This window comes from Talpa occidentalis, unplaced genomic scaffold (genome assembly GCF_014898055.3).
Source record: "Talpa occidentalis isolate TD23 unplaced genomic scaffold, MPIMG_talOcc4v2.1 talOcc4.14, whole genome shotgun sequence".
Lineage (NCBI taxonomy): Eukaryota > Metazoa > Chordata > Mammalia > Eulipotyphla > Talpidae > Talpa > Talpa occidentalis.
This window is the reverse complement of record NW_023601433.1, coordinates 1,118,511-1,133,757: the sequence shown is the minus strand read 5'-3', so window position 1 is coordinate 1,133,757 and position 15,247 is coordinate 1,118,511. Positions and strand designations below refer to the sequence as shown.

The window sequence follows — 15,247 nt, the reverse complement described above, 5'->3', positions numbered from 1 at the left end:
CAGCCGGGCTCTCCAGGGGCTGGGCCGCTTTCGGAGCTTTCGTCGCATTGATTTTTTTTTCCCAAAAAGTCTTTACTAATGTGGATGACTGGTAGCAAGCCCGTATTTTTTTTTTTTTAAGATTTATTTATTTATTCATACAAGAGCTGGGGTGCAGGCCAGAGGTGCGGGGGTGAGAGGATTCAGCAGAGAGTGGGGAACAGAACAGGCAGATCCACTGAAACACACTGCTGAGGGGAGCAGCGGGGAGACAGGAGAGGTCTGCTGCGCCATGTGGGTAGCTCCCTGGCCGGGGATCAAACGCGTGCTGCAGAGGCTGGGGACAGCTTCATAGTGCGGTGCTTAACCCCTTGCGCCACCAGGGAGGCCCAGCGAGTCCATATTTGCGCGTGCGTTTATTTATTAGTGAGCCGCGATGCTTTTCATGTGTATTTTAAAATTTTTGTCTTTACTGGTCGTTTATGTTCTCTGATGATTTTTGTTTCAGGGTGTGGGTCCCTCTATTGCGGACATCTATTCTTTGATTCTGTTTTTCCCCATTTTAAAAATAGATTTTCTCATTTTTGCATTCTTTCTGGTGCCGCAGCCGGGCATAGGCTGGTGGTCCAGGCCCTCCCTGGTCCCCCCCTCGGGGGAAGGTTCTGGCCGGAGGAGCTTAGGATTCAAAAGCTCTTGTGTCAGGGAGGTTTGTGTGGGTGATGGATGATATTAGGGATTCGTTTTTAATTTTGTTATAATAATGGAATTGTGGTTCGGTAGAAAAGTACCCCCGAGCAGAAATATCTAGGGGTGAGAAATACCAGTGAGTTGCTTTAAAATACCTTGGCCGGGAGGGGTGGTGTGGCGGTGTGGGCTGGACCGGTCTTGCTCGGGCGATGGCTACTCTCTGTCTGGGTTAGGCTGAGTCCCTGAGGCCCTAGCCCAGCGTCTTCCCGTCCCTTTCTGCCTTACCGTGGGTGGTGAGGTGTGCCCTCGGCTTCTGCAACCTCAGGAGGGCCCGGGAGGGAAGCCCGTTATTGCCCCTGTGTTGGGCACAGTCACTTGCAGATAATATATGTTGCCTCATAGTTAGAAGTCCTGGCGTACCATTAAATCAGGCGTTAACCCCCAGGCCCAGTGTGCGTGCTGGAGGCGCACTGTCTGCCTGCGGGGAGGCCTTCCCTGCCCCGCACCGGGGTTTAGACTCACTGCTCCTTGTGTACCTCATAGTGCTGGGCTCTCAAAAAAGCTTTAAAATTTTTGGAGTGGGGCCTCCCTGGTGGCACAAGGGGTAGAGACACAACCTATGAAGCTGTCCGCGGCCACTGCAGCACGAGTTTGATCCCCGGCCAGGGAGCTACCCACAGGGCGCAGCAGACCTCTCCTGTCTCCCCGCTGCTCCCCTCAGCAGTGGATTTCAGTGGCTCTGCCTGCTCTGCTCCCCACTCTGTCTCTGGTAAGTCTTCTCACCCCCTGCACTGCTGGCCTGTACCCCTGTTCTTGTATGCGTAAATAAATAAATCTTTTTTTTTTTTTTTTAAGAAAAGTTGGGAAAAATGCAGTGCAAAGAATTCTTGCATACTCTCCGCAGATTGCCCAGAGGTCAAGTTTACTGTGTGACTTTTCTCACCTATTCTCTGTATTATTACTACTATTTTCAGAACTACTTGAAAGTAAGCTGCAGATTGATGCCCCTTTATCCTAAATAGGTCCATGGGTAGTTCCTGAAAATGGGCATTTTCTGCAGCTGTTAGTCGTCACAGTCCAGATGTTAACGTCGTGGTTGCAGCTGCCGCCCGCCTGTGTCCGGGTCTCACAGCTGCCCTCTCATTTCCTCCGCAACAGAAGAGAAGCGCTTCTAGCCCGGGGTCCAGCCCTGGGGGCCCGGCCGGCTGTCCTGGCTCGCTGCTCTTTGGTCTGAGATGATGCCTTGCTGAGGGGCTGTTGGGATCTGGCGTTTTTGAGGAACTCAAACCGGTTATTTTATAGAATTTTCCCCAGTTAGATTAGTCTGAGGTTCCCGCACAGGGGACTGGCGTTAGGCATCGGGGCGGGGACGCCCCTGCTGGCCTGTGTCCTCTCACATGCCGCGGGCGACTCGCGCCCCTCTGTCCCATGCCCGGCGCTGGCCGAGGTGGGCGCGGTGAGGGCGCTGCTGGGCTCGCTCGCTGCTGCCCTGTGAAGTGGAGGCCCAGTGGGTGGGCGCGCCGGGGCTGTGTAAACACCCCTCTCCTGCTTGAACCTCCACCAGCCGATTCTGGATGATTTTTCTCCACAGTGGTTCTTGCGCTGTTGGTCACAGGATGGCGCATCCCCAGTCCTGGGCACATGTTCCCAGTGTCACTTGCCTTTGGAGGCCGACGCGGGCCTCGGGGTGGGGGTGGGCAGCAGCCATGCAAAAGCGGGGCGAGGTCCCCACACATGCCCCCGTCCTGTCTGCTTAGAAAGGGCCCGGTGGGCCCGTCCTCACGCTGCCGCACGCTGTGGCCTCCCTGCCGTCCGCTGGGCTCCCAGCGCCCCCCAGCCTGTGGGCGGGCAGCCGGACCTGCGTGCGGGGAGTGGCTTGTGTGACGTCTGTGACAGGTCCCGTCAACTGGAGACGGCCAGTTGTGGCTGCTTTTTTCAGAAGTGCCTGTGGGGTGCTATGTGTCCGGGATTCGTCTCTGGGGGGTCAAGGCTGATTTGTTCGTTTTACTGACCTGGGAGATACAGCAGCGAGGTCACACTTGTGGGACAGCGTCGGTGGCGGAGAGACAGGAATGGTGAGGACAGAGGTGCTGGTGGGGCCTTGAAGAGGTGCCCCAGTGGTGGGGCTGCCTCTGGGCAGGAGGAGGGACGCTTCTTGTGGGGAAACACCAGAGGAGGGAACTGAGCGTGGCAGTGCGCCCCGTTGACTTCAGGGTGGGAGGAGCCCAGGTGCTCGGGAGTTCTTGCCCGACCGACCGCCTCGTTTCCCTTTATGAGCTGCGGCAAGGCGGTGCCCTGAGCGTGATGGGGGCAGCTCTCGAGGATACCATCAAGCAAGGACAGGGCCATGGGCGCGTAAGATCTGCCTGGGCTCGTGGAGAGATTGCCAGGCAGCAGCGGTTTCCAGGCAGCGGCCTCAGTCTACAAGGCCGTGAGCTTGTCCCAGTTTCCAGCTGTTCTCCCGGGGGGTCCTGTCCAAGTCGTGCTCCTCCTGTCTGCTCTCTGGGCCAAAGACCCCCACATGGCAGGGATGTTTAGAGAAAGAAACCAAAACCCATCAACCAACCGCCCTGCCGTACTCTGAGCCAAGCCTGCGGGCACTCCGGCCCCTGAGAACGCTTCTCCCCGTCCTTTTTAGAATCTGCTAGTCCTGGACCTCCCCGGTGGGGCAGCGAGTTGAGCACAGCGCTGTGAAGCTGTGCGCAGCCTCTGCCGTGCAGGTTCGATTCCTGGCCAGGGAGATTCCCACAGGGCACAGCAGACCTCTCCTGTCTCTCCCGCTGCTCCCCTCAGCAGTGGATTTCTTCAGTCTGCCTGCTCTGCTCCCCGCTCTGTCTCTGGTGAATCCTCTCATCCTCCCGCGCCTCTGGCGTGTACCCCAGTTCTTGTATAAATAAATATTTAAAAAAAAAAAAAAAAGAATCCACTAGTCCTTCATGGGTTGACCTGAGTTTATATTTAGGTGAAAGTCACCCATTAACAGAAAGGTCTGAGGCTGCCGATGGGGCTGGCTGCAGCGAGAGCGGGCGGGGCTGAGGCAGCAGCCTTGACACCAGGCCCCGCCTTTTCGTGGGGTGCGGGGTGCTGGGGTACCGACAGAGAGTCATGCAGGCACCGTGACTGCCCTCAGGAGCCCGGGCCACCGCGAGACTCAGCCCATGACCCGCGGCTCAGCCAAGTCTTGGCCTTTCGAGCTGTGACCCAGACATGCCCTCCTCCTGAGCCCTCTCCCTGGCCCACCTATCTCAGTGTGCAGGTGGGGCGCCGGCTTCGCACCCCGAGGGCTGTCTGCAAGCCACTGTTGGTCCAGTGTCCACTGACGGGCCGTGACATGATCTGTAGGCGCTGCCGCTGGCTCTGCCGCTCACTGCTGCTGCGGGCTGCGAGCCGGCCCAGGTGCCCTTTCCTCCCGCTGCGGGTTCTGGCCGGGGCTGGCCGGGGCTCAGGCCAGGGTGGGGCGAGGAGCCTGACTGCTCCGTGGTGCTGGGCCGCAGGCAGCCGGGAGCTGCTCGAGAAGCTGAGCTGGCCTCGCCCGGCTGCCCTGTGCAGGCGGGGGGGGGGGGGGGGGGGGTGCTGGTCTGCGCGCAGTGCACTCCCGTGGCCGTCAGAGCCAGGCTGTGTGCCCGCGAGCGCTCCTGCCGGTGGAAGCCTTGCCAGCGGCCCCAGGTCCCAGGGGCGTGGGGGGGCGTCCGCTGTCTCAGCGGCCACTCGCCTGTCATTTAGAAACGAGATGGGACGTGAATGCCGGCGAGCCCCGCGGGACAGCAGGCGCTGGGCGGCTGCCCCGTGACGTGTGGCCGTGCCCGGCTCATGCGGGGACGTGCTTTTCTCACTGTGGACGACGACAGCTAAAGCTGCTTAGCTGTGACAACATCTCATTGGTTCGTGAACACGAAATCTTGTTTAATACCTCGATTACTGGTCAGGCTGTGTGGCTCTTGGTCACTCGTAAAGTTGAAGGCCTGAGGGAGCGATTGTCGTTGCCCGAGGACAGAGGAAAGGCCTTTCCTCTTTGGATCCACTTTCACGGCCTGGCCCGGCACTGCTGCCAGCTCTGCCCTCCTCCATGACGCCGCCCAGTCCAGTGCCCCCCAGGAGGCTTGCTGCCTGGAAACCTCAGTTCCCTGCGCTGGTGACCACTGCAGCCCCCTTGGGTCCATCCAGGTGGCCTTCCCAGTCCCGGCCAGTCCTGTCTTCGTCATCCCTACAGACTCGGGCACTGCGCGGTGTGGGCCTGGACCCAGGGGCCTGGGCCGGTGCCCTGGCCTGCGTCTGCCTCACCCGAGTGCCTTGTGTCCCTATAGCCTGGTGTGTGCACCTGGCACTTGGGCTCACCTGAGTGAGGCGCTAAGTGCTGGGCCTTGCTGGCCACCCAGCCCCATCCACGGTGGACGCTCCCGCGTGGCCCACACTCGGCATTTGCTGCTCCTGGGGCAGCGGGGCGGCCTCACACCTCCGTGTCTCTGCTCCCGATGTTTTCCCTTTCTAGATGCGCCTCCTCTCGTCACCTGGCAAGCCCACCTTTCCTTCAAGACTTACCTCGGCAGGTGTCTTCCTCTGGAAACCTCCGAGATTTTCCCACCTCCCCGGCAGAGTTAATCAGTCACTTCTCAGTCACGCCCTGTACAAGCTTTTGTTGTTAAACATTCACAAAGTGTTGTAATTGTGTGTATTTTTCTGCTCTTCTATATTTAGCTTCTGGAAGATGGGGCCCATATTTTTATTTCTGTGACTGCGGCTGTGTGGTTTGAGTGCGTGAAAAACAACGTTGGGGTGAGCGTGAGGACACGTGCGCCCCGCCTTGCTGGTGGCCACCGCCTCACACCCCACCCGGGTAGTCAGTGCCTGTCAGAGACGGAGTCCCAGGAGCCGTGGCATCGCCCCGTCCCCTGGCCAACACCTGCTGCCCGTGCTGCCATCACAGACTGGCCTGCAGCCACGCGGATGGGGCGGCCGGGACCAGACTTGGGATTCTTTGCCCCTCATGAGCCCTGCCACCCCACTGGCACCCCCCCACCCCCGGCCAGCCGCCCTCCTGCCTGAACCCCGCAGGCCCCGCCCCTGCACTTGGTCACAGGGCCTCTACCCGGCCGCCCTGCCCAGCCCCGCCCGAAGCTTTCCACAGCCACACTCCCGCGTCTGGGCCCCTTAGCTGGCTAACGCACCGGGGTTCACTGCGTTCTGTGCCCAGCCGCCCACCCCAACTTGCTGGGCGAGCAGGGGCCCAGCCCGGGCTGCTCCTAGCCCATCTCCAGGCTACCAGCAGCAGAGCCTCCCTGGTCCCGGGAGCACTTGGGTGTTGTCTGCTGGGCTCGAGGCGCTGAAGCCTCTGCAGGCCGGGGCTGGCCCAGCATGGGGCCACTGACCCCGGAGCACAGGTAGCGGCCGGCAGCCTCGCGCACCTGCTGGTCGGCTTCGTGCAGGACAGTGGCTTTGAAGTGGTGGTGCTCAGTGCCCGCCCTCGGGGGTGCGCGTTGAGAAATGTTATTGTCTCAAAGGTCCGCTGGAGGAACAGGTTTTCACTGCCGCTGCAGTTACAGGAGGCTCAAGGGCCAGTGTCTGTGTAGCTCTGTCTCAATTAGTTAAGGAACGAATTAGAAGACACGGTTTAGTGAAGACTCACAGGCCACAGCAGTTTGCCCGCGCCCCGCAGACTCCGCTTGCTGGACGGGAGCCCGTCATTCTCCTGCCCGCCTTTCTGATCGAGAGCGCCAGGCTGCCTGTCCTTGGTGTGGGACTTGGCTGGTTTTGTTGTTTGCATTTTCTCAGTCCTATAAATGAGAAACCAGGAAAGAGTGTATTTATTATAGGGGGATCAAAGGTCGTGGAAACAGTTACTTTTAAAAAGAACCTTGGTCACCTGCTTTTGAAAGCCTTGGCCTGCTTGTTTTATTTCTAAAAATCCGTGGAAGAAGCCCTTCATCTTTCCTGACTTATAAGGGAACAAAAATGTGGAAAATTTGATTTTTCAGGGTCATGACTTCTGGTTTATGTGGGATTGTTTACTTAAAAATTTAAACATTTCGGTGTCTCATGATACTCTTAGTTAAAAGGAAGTTCTTGGGAATATCATGTTGCTATTTAAAATTGTAATTGAGATCCACATGTCCAAGAAAATGCCTCGCTTGCTGGGGGAGGGAGCGACGGCAGCAGGCAGAGGTCGGTCGTCTGCAGCAGGGAACGTGCTGGCGTGCACAGGAGCTCCTGGCCAGGCGAGTTCAGGTCAAGTTTGGTAAAGAAGCCTTTCTCTAGCCCCCTCGAAAACCACCCCGCACAGGGGTGGGGGACAGAAATGGAAGGTCTGACTTTGAAGAAGTTAGGCGGCGTCTGAAACCCCAGCGGGAAGTCAGAGGAGAGGGCTCCCGAAGGGCAGCCGGAGCCCCGAGCGAGCAGGAGTGGGCAGAAGACACGAGTGGCTGCGGACCAGGGAAAGCACCCAACCAGCAAGCGGCCTTCTCCCGAGGCCCCTGCCGTTTGCAGGAGTGGGAGTTGGGGTGCCCTGAAGGCTGGGCCCTGTTCCCGTGGGATCTCAGGGTGCAGAGGGGGTGGGGCTGAGCCGGGAGGACTCCAGAGCCTTTGCAGGGACGGTCTGCCCCATTATGGCAGATGGAGCCACCCCAGGGTGCACAGCGCCACCTGCCCTGATGGTGGAGGGAGGGAGAGCTCAGGAATGGCTGCCCCCACAGCCAAGAAGGGTTCCCTGCTCCCCTGAACTGCGCTAACTCTTCTCCCACGTGAATCTTCTGCAAACAGCTGTCCAAGGCACAGCTTCCTTCAGAGACGAGTCACTAATACTGGGCAGTGAGGGCACTAAACTGGCTAAGGACAGTGCCCCGGTAGTTCACCAGTCAGCGTCTTGAGTCCTCACCCCTCACACCCTTCCAGACCACTCAGGTCAGGGGACACAGCGATGACATTTATTTAGCAAACCAGGGAAAACAGAGTCACCGAGGCCACAAGTAGCTGGTTAGCTGACCCCAAGGAGTGTCCAGTGTTTCCAAGTCCTAAAGAAAAGCAGCTGAGATGGCGTCTTCCCACCACCGAGGGCCCGGAGCACGCGGGCCAGACAGAAGGCCAGGACCCAACTCGCGAGCACGGCGGAGACACGGCAGGAGACGCTCCCCGAGCCGCCGAGGCACCCCACGCGGCCCCGACAGGCGACCCCGGGAACAGCAACCAGAGCGCTGAGCCCCCCGCCCAGCCACACTCACGCTCCCGCGGCTCCGGCCGGGTCCTCGCGTCCCCTCGGCGTCACAGCCGCGGCCGGGACAGTTTCGGCCGCTCGGCCCCGCGGCTGCTCGGCTCTGCTGCTCCAGGCCGGCGGCGGGGACGGCTGCCCCAGAGTGGCTGGCCGGGGGCTGCTTCTGCAGCCCTGATGTCCCTCTCGGGGTGCCGAGCCCCGGCCTCAGTTTCCCTCAGCCAATGAAAGGAAACCGAGTTTGAGGAGATACCGGGTCCCCAACCCCCCATTCTTTCCTGCGGGGTGTATGCCCCCGGCCCTCCATCCTCACTGCACCCCTCCAGGGGCGCCTCCTCTGACAGTCTTGGGCTTCAGCCCCGTTATGTAATCAGACCGTGGGCCTGTTTGGAATCTTAGCCAGCATCAGAAGAAAATGATGAGGAAGCATGAAAAGCAAAAAGGTGGCAAAGAACACTCAGAAAATCCTGGCGCAGAGCAAATGAAAATCATGACCAAACACTTTACATGTTAAAAAAAGAAAAGCCAGCCGCCTCCATCAAGAACCCGAGTGCTCCGGGGAGACATGGCAGGCCGGAGGGACAGAGACCCAGGCTCAGGCACGGAGGTGAAGGGAAATGAAAACTATCAAAGAAATGAAAGCAAATTAAAAGTGCGCAGGCAACGGGAGTGGCGTGGGTGAGCCGCGTGAATGAAGGAGCTAGCAGGGTCGGGGGGGGGTCTGGATGAAAAGTCCAACTCCCTAAAGAAGGAAACCAATAAAAAAAAATTTAAGATATAAATCAGGGAAAGTTCCCAGAAATGAGAGAACTCGAAGCTGCAGTTAGAAGGACACGCTGTACCGGGAAGAGTGACTGCGGGGCAGGCAGAGATTGTTGCTCCCGACCTTCACATGCGCAGCGTTATCTGGCCAGGACGCAGCTTCTCAAAGGGGGGTGTTGGCTGCTCCCCAGCATGGGACAGTACGTTTGACCCAAAGAGTCTATACGGAATGAAAGGTCTTTTTAAATTAAAAGGCCAAGCATGCTTTTAAATGGAAGAAATCGAGAAAGAATATTCTCCCGAGTCCTTCTGAGGAATCCAACCAAGGACTAGCTTCAGGCCACCACGAGGTAACTAGAAGCCTCAGCAGACCCGGGGCAAACGCGGACATGGTGCTGCGAGGCAGAATGTGAGGGTGGTAGGAGCTGCCGGGTGCGACCACACACCCGCAGGGGTTGCGGGTAAAGGGGCGGACGCTGAGGCAGTGAGGGTGTCCTCGGTGGCTCGGCCTCGGCGTGGGGACAGCCGGCAGAGGCTGGTGGGGTGCGGGTGTGAGAGGCACCAAGGCCAACAGTGGCCACTGAAAGGGCGCAGGAGGGTTAGCGCGTGCGGAGGAAGCCCCTCAGCGCCACCATTGCTGGTGGGGGTGACACGGGCTGTCCGGGGACGCGAAGGGACGGGCGTCGCGGGTGGTCACGAGAGCAAGCTTGCGCCGCGCAGGCGTCAGCACAGGGCAGCCCGGCTCGGGAGGGGTCCCGGCTCGGACTCGGCCCCATCGCCCTGCAGTAGACTAAGTGGGAGCCGGCGCTGGGTCCTCCTGGGGGCGACTTCAGGGCCCCCAAACCCATCTTCTCTCCACTCAGCCGACTACAGAGGCGGCGCTGGAGTTTGGTTCGCCTCATTCCTTTGAAGAAATTAAAAATCCAAAGATTTAAAAAAATGAATGAAGCAAAAAGGGGGGTAATTATTTATTTTGAAGAGTCATGGTGGGGTTTGTCACGTGACCCCTTGTGTCTGAAGCGCTGACGCGTCACCGTCCTCTTCCCTTCCCGCTCGTGCACGGCCCTTGTCTCACCCTCGCAACCAAAGCCTTGCTTGTCATTTGGGCCTTGGCTTTGTGGAAAGGCAGCACCGATACACCAGACAGTGGGGTGCGCCGGCTCTGCTTTATCTTCTCTCAGTGGAGAGCCATCGAATTCCATTTTGCCACTGCGTTGACAACACAGGCTCCCCTGCGGCTGTGGGTTGTAGCTCTCCGGCGCCAGAGCACCTGGGCCCTTCCCGTGACCCCTGCCGTGGCGCATAACCCCCTTCCCGATCCCCCACACGGTGCCCAAGGCCAAAAACCCACACCAAGACCAGGCCCCCCGGGTGCTCCTGAGGGGCCGGGACTGGAAAGCTCAGCCCTCTGACCCGAGGGCGCGGGGCAGGCCTGCCTTCCTTGTGGGGGCCGCTCGGTTCACCCCCCAGACGCCTTTGCTTACGTGGTGCTGCTTCTGCCAGAGCCAGCCTTGCTTGCCTTTCCTCCACCTGCTCCCTTCGGGCCCTTGCAGGCGCGGCCCCCTGGGGACCCACCCGCACACCCCGGCAGTGGCCCGGCCGAGTCCACGCTCACAGCGACGCTGGGCCGCGCAGAGTCCGGCCGAGACCTGCTGGGCTCCCTCTGCCCCACACCGGTGTGTCGCCTCTTTCCTTCGTCCTTTCCTGTGGGGACATTTGTCATCAGAGCACGAGGATGCACTGGTGGCTCCAGGCACTCACAGCGCCGCCGCCAGCAGTCTACGCCACCAGCTGCTTGGGCTCTGGGTCTGTGACAGAGAACCGAGGGGCCTCGGGCCCACTGGGGCGAAGATAAGCACCGGCTGTCTTGAGGCCCGGAGGCGCCAGGCCAGGGGCGTGGACAGAGCTCCCTCACCTCACGGAACGACCAGGAATGAGACAAGGAGGCAAGGACAGCCGGGACCGCCGTGCTCGGGCTTGCGACCCTGCCCGGCAGCGAGTGACACGCAGCTTGTGGGGTCTCGGCGTTCATGGACGCCCGCCCAGGGGCCCGGCTCCGCCCCCAGGAGCCCCGAGGGCCTCACACGCTGCTTTGGCAGCTCCTCTTTCATCCCTCTTGCAATGCAGCGTTGAGGCGCTTCTGCTTGGGCTGCGCTGTCACGCACCCGGCGCCCACCCTGTGCGCGGTCACCTGTTGTGTTCAGGCGGCCGTCACAGGACACCCGCCCGGCCTCGCGTCGACGTTCGGATGCGGGCCCGGGGAGAGTGTCCAGTGCGGCCTGGAGCGCGCAGAGGCCTTGGAATGTTTCCCCTTCACTCCTCAAGGCCGGTGGCCTTGTACATCCTGCGGGAATATGTCATTCCCCATATTTCCAGGCACTTGCCAAATTGGGGGGTATTCATTCCCTTTTGGACTTGCGCTGGCTGTTCTCATTTTAATTATTTCTGAAGTAAAGAGGAAATGACATCAGCAGATGTGCAGAGCTCGCTGAATACTCCATTCATTTAGACAAAAAGATCATTTCTCCATTCAAATCAGAATATTCTAATTTAAGGCCGAAATCAGTTGGGTCATAATCCCCGTGAGACAAAGCTCCCTACTGTGCGGCCGCTGCTGCGCGAGGCCCGTCTCCCCTTCAGCCACCCTCGCTGCGGCCGCTCTGCCGTTCTCTCCGGAGCCCTTAGAATAAAGAGAATGGCGCGTGTTGGGCGCCGGAGGCCTGCCCACTCTCCGGCCTGCACACGCTCCTACACAGTGTTGAAGCGTAGCAGCCGTCGCCGAGCTCACGCCCCTGGCTGAGCCAGGCGGGGGTCGGGCAGGGCTGACCCCTCTCCTCGCTCTCCTCTGCTGTGGCCTCTGCAGGGCTCTCCCGGGGGCTTCTCCTGACCGATCCCCCACCGCTCTGGGGCATTTAGGGTGTGAGTCCTTTGTGTGCGTCTGCTTTGCAGGTGCCTCCCCTGCTCTGCTCGCCTTCCAGCCCCTTGCCGGGGTCTTCTGATTGCTACCGGAATTATCAGGCCTAGTCTCCCAGCCAGGAACGGATCCCAGGCTGCAGGGCAGCGCTGAGCCCCAGCCGCTAGACCCCCACGGGTGGGTGTCTCACGAAGCCGCAGCAGGAACTTCGCAGACGCTCAGGCAAGCAAGCGAGAAGAGGCAGGTTTGTTTAGAGAAAGAAAAAGTTTATTGAGGAGAAAAAGAACAGAAATAAAGTGGGACTCCCAGGCCAGGGGACCAGGCCTGGGAGGGGCAAGGAAGCCAAAGTGGAGTCGTGTCTCAGGGAACATAGACCTTTTTTCCCCTCATTATTCTACAGCTCCGCCCGTCTCTCTGTGATTGGTGAGTTCCCGGCTGTCTCACTGAATTTGCTACTGAGCGGGGGATCTTCACATTCCTTATCTAACGGGTCTGTCTTTCCCCATTTGTTGCATCTTTATCTTTATGGCCCAGTCCTCTGGATGGGCATCCCTGCCTTGACGTTAAACAGCTGCCCTTCTTAGTTGTCCATACATTAAACCACTCTCCATTTCTCTAGCCTCCACCTCCCTTTATCACCTGAAGAAAACTAGGACCCTCGTTAACAGTATTAATATTGTCCGTGGTCCTGGGGTGTTTGCTTTTCCTAATGGAATTGGTTATATTCCCTTGGTTGTCCTTATCTCTGAAGCCTCCCTAAATTCTTCAGGGGTCCCCTCCTGCACTGTCCCTAAAACTGCCTAATTTCTAGCTTGCCCTGTGTCTCATGATGAACAGGATCCTTCATTTTAAATATCCCATGGGCGACCTCCTCCCTTGCTTCCCGCGTCTGTGTGAGGCTCCCTCGCCTGCCTCCCGAGGCCTTCTCCATTTTGATCAGATTCTGTGCCCACCCCCCCAACAGCCGTGTACGTGAGTCACCCTCCCGGTGGGTTTCCCGTGTCCTCCCAGCGTGTGTGTTAGTGCTGACGTGCTCGCTGGGGCACATGGGATGGGTGCAGAACTCGCTGTTTCCTGCTTTTTCTGCTTGGCCTGCTTTCAAGAGGCACCGCACTACAGCTTTCCAGTCAGACATTCCCAGACACCCGCAGCTCCCGTGAGCCCTCAGGCCCCTGTGCGTGGACCCACGTCTCCCTCGGCGTCGCGGGGTGTGCCCCAGCACGGCCCCATCACTGCTGTAGTGAAATTTTCAACCAGGAGCCGTTTCTTGCTGTTTTGAGTTTGAAAAAGCTACAGTTCATTTTAGGTCGACTACAAGGCTCAAACCTCCTTCCTAAAGCGTAATTTAGCGAAACGCTGTACAGTGACTAACAGTCTGCCTGCCCCGTTAGGATGTAGAGGGCTAAGATACCTCTTTCTGGTCACTAAAGCTGTGGCTATTAACAAACAATTGCTTGAAAACACTTCAGGGGGGTTTCCGACCCTCCAGAGCCAGCCCCGGGCCCGGTCGGAGGGCGGGGCGGCCCCACGGATACCCCACGGGGTATCTCCAAAGTGCAGTGTGCCACCGTGACATCCTAGCAAGTGGCTCTGGGGTGTGATCTGCCACTTCCTGGACGTTTTGTTATTTAAAAAAAAATCGGACTTCCAGCCCCTGGTTCTGCTTGCGAGGAGCTGGGCAGTCAACACTCCTTGCTGACAGCAACGAAGAGGCGGAACAGACCAGAAAACGAGCCACTCTTGTTAAATCCGTAAGAGAAGCAAAGACAGGGCAGACCCTGCCCAAGGGGGGAGTGGTGCGGAGGGGCGCCGTCGGGCTGACGGTCGCAGTACCCAGCACATGCACCCTGCCGCCCCGCAATCACCCTCCTCGGCCGCACCCCGAGGAGTGGAACGCTCCCTCCCAACGCAGCCGCGTGCAGAGCTGCAGTGCTTGGAAGCAGCCCCGGGCTCTGCAGCATGGCCTGGGTGGGCTCCGCTCAGCAGGGCCTGCAGTGTTGTCGTTGCAAAAAGGAAGTTGAAAGGCTGTGGAGGGGCCTCAGAAACACTATGCATGAAAGAAGCCAGACTGCGCCCCTGTGAGGTATTCTGGAAGAGACAAAACTGTGGAGACAGCTAGAAGATCGGTAGTTGCCAGAGTGGGAGGCAGGGGTGGTACCCCAATCCCCCGGCTGCTGGTTTCTGTTTTTCTGAGGGCAGGAACTGGAGAAACGGCGCTGGGAGCAGCTCTCGACCCCTCTCAGGGTCTCAGGCCAGTTCTCAGCCTCCCCTGGGAGGCATCTTGTGTCGGGGCTTCTGGAAAACACTGTTGTCCCCAGCACAAGTGCATCCGTGTGCTTTTGGGCCCCGTGCAAGGGGGGTTCTCAGAGGTAAGCGCAGGCTCTGAAAGTGTGGCTCTGGGGAGGAAGTTTTAGGAGTGAGTGTGGGGGGAGGGCGAGAGAGAGAAATCAGCTGCTTTCATAGCCAGCCTTCCTTGGAGGGGTCCTCTGCATTCTGTGTGAGACGCGGCGTCAAGCCCTTTGATTCGCTCATCCAGTCCGGAAGCCGTTTTCTGCCTGACACTGTGGGTCTGAGACGGAAAGGACCTGAGTCGTCTCTCCCTGGCACGGGACTCAAATTTTGATCTTCCGTTGGGGTAGCGTGTAAATGTTTGCTGTTTGAACTGAGCGATGGCGAAATCGGGAGCAGGTGAGGGGAGAAAGGAGAGACTGGGACATTGGGTTCCGGCAGAGATTTGAGGTGGGGAGCAGACCTTCGAAGAGGGGAGCTTTGCTGGGGTGTGTGCTGCTGCCATCTGGTGGGCGGGTCTGGGGAGCACCAGCAGCCCAGGGCAGCTTCTTCGGGAAGGCCTTGTGGAACCCCAGATTGGCGTGTGGCTGGGGTACACCTGCCAGTCGGGTCCAGGGACGGGTGGGTCCCACCTCCCCCCACCAGCCAGGCCAGACAGCCCCGCCGTCATGGACACCCCCTGACCCGCGTTTATCTCCTGCAGCCCTTTCCTGCCAGCAGCTCAAGGGGTCTTGAAAAAAGTAAAATCTATTTTGATTTTACTGTTTCTGTGACTTCCTGGTATAAGACGCTCTGGTGGCTTTTCCTGAGACAGAACACCTGAGCGTCTCGTCCTGGCGCGGCAGCTCTCCCTCCCTGCGGGCACCGCTTCCTGTCTCCCGGCCGGCTTAGGTCGGAGCCGGGTGGTTTCAGGTCTCTCCCTGGGAAGCAAGGGTTTAAATTCACACGGAACCGGGTCCCTCCCCAGCTTTGCCTCTCACGGCGGTTGCGCCGCAGAGTTCTGCCGTCAGGCCCCGGCCGCGAGATGGAGCCGGCGGCTGCCTGGACCCCAGAACGGAGGATGAAGGCGCGGCTAAGTGCCTGGCTCGCCGCAGCCGCCTCCTCTCGCTGCTAAAGCTGCGCCCCGTCACCCTGCCCTGCGTCCTTGTCCCTTCTGCCCCAGGGCTGGGTGAGGGGCCTTGTTCTTGAGCCACCCCTACCTGCCTCTGTGCCTGGCTTGTAACGGGCTGTAGGGGGTCCCCCGTGCCTCTTGACCCTGGTCCTGGCTGCGTCCTTGCCTCAGGTTTTCACCCCTTGCCAGAGAACCAGCTGCCCAGGGATGCCCGGGAGGGCCTCGTGGCTGCGGACCCAGCCTGGTTCTGCCCGGGCCGCAGTTCCTGGGCTTGCACGTGACGGTGTCACCCTGGCGGCGTCTGTGA

General features: G+C 59.4%; 1 protein-coding gene across 3 annotated transcripts in view; it reads left to right on the top strand.

Moving 5' to 3' along the window:
- Positions 1 to 15,247, top strand: part of PDE8A (phosphodiesterase 8A) — a 64,974-nt gene that overhangs the window by 20,760 nt on the left and 28,967 nt on the right. Inside the window, exon 1 of one of the 3 annotated variants that reach the window (XM_054694709.1) lies at positions 8,111 to 8,976. The exons of 1 other annotated variant lie outside the window; for it this stretch is intronic. The gene's annotated coding sequence lies outside the window, so the exon portion shown is untranslated. Of the gene's footprint in view, positions 1 to 8,110; positions 8,977 to 14,219; positions 14,229 to 15,247 lie in introns of those variants that run through there. One more of the 3 variants, XM_054694710.1, reaches the window with a different exon arrangement.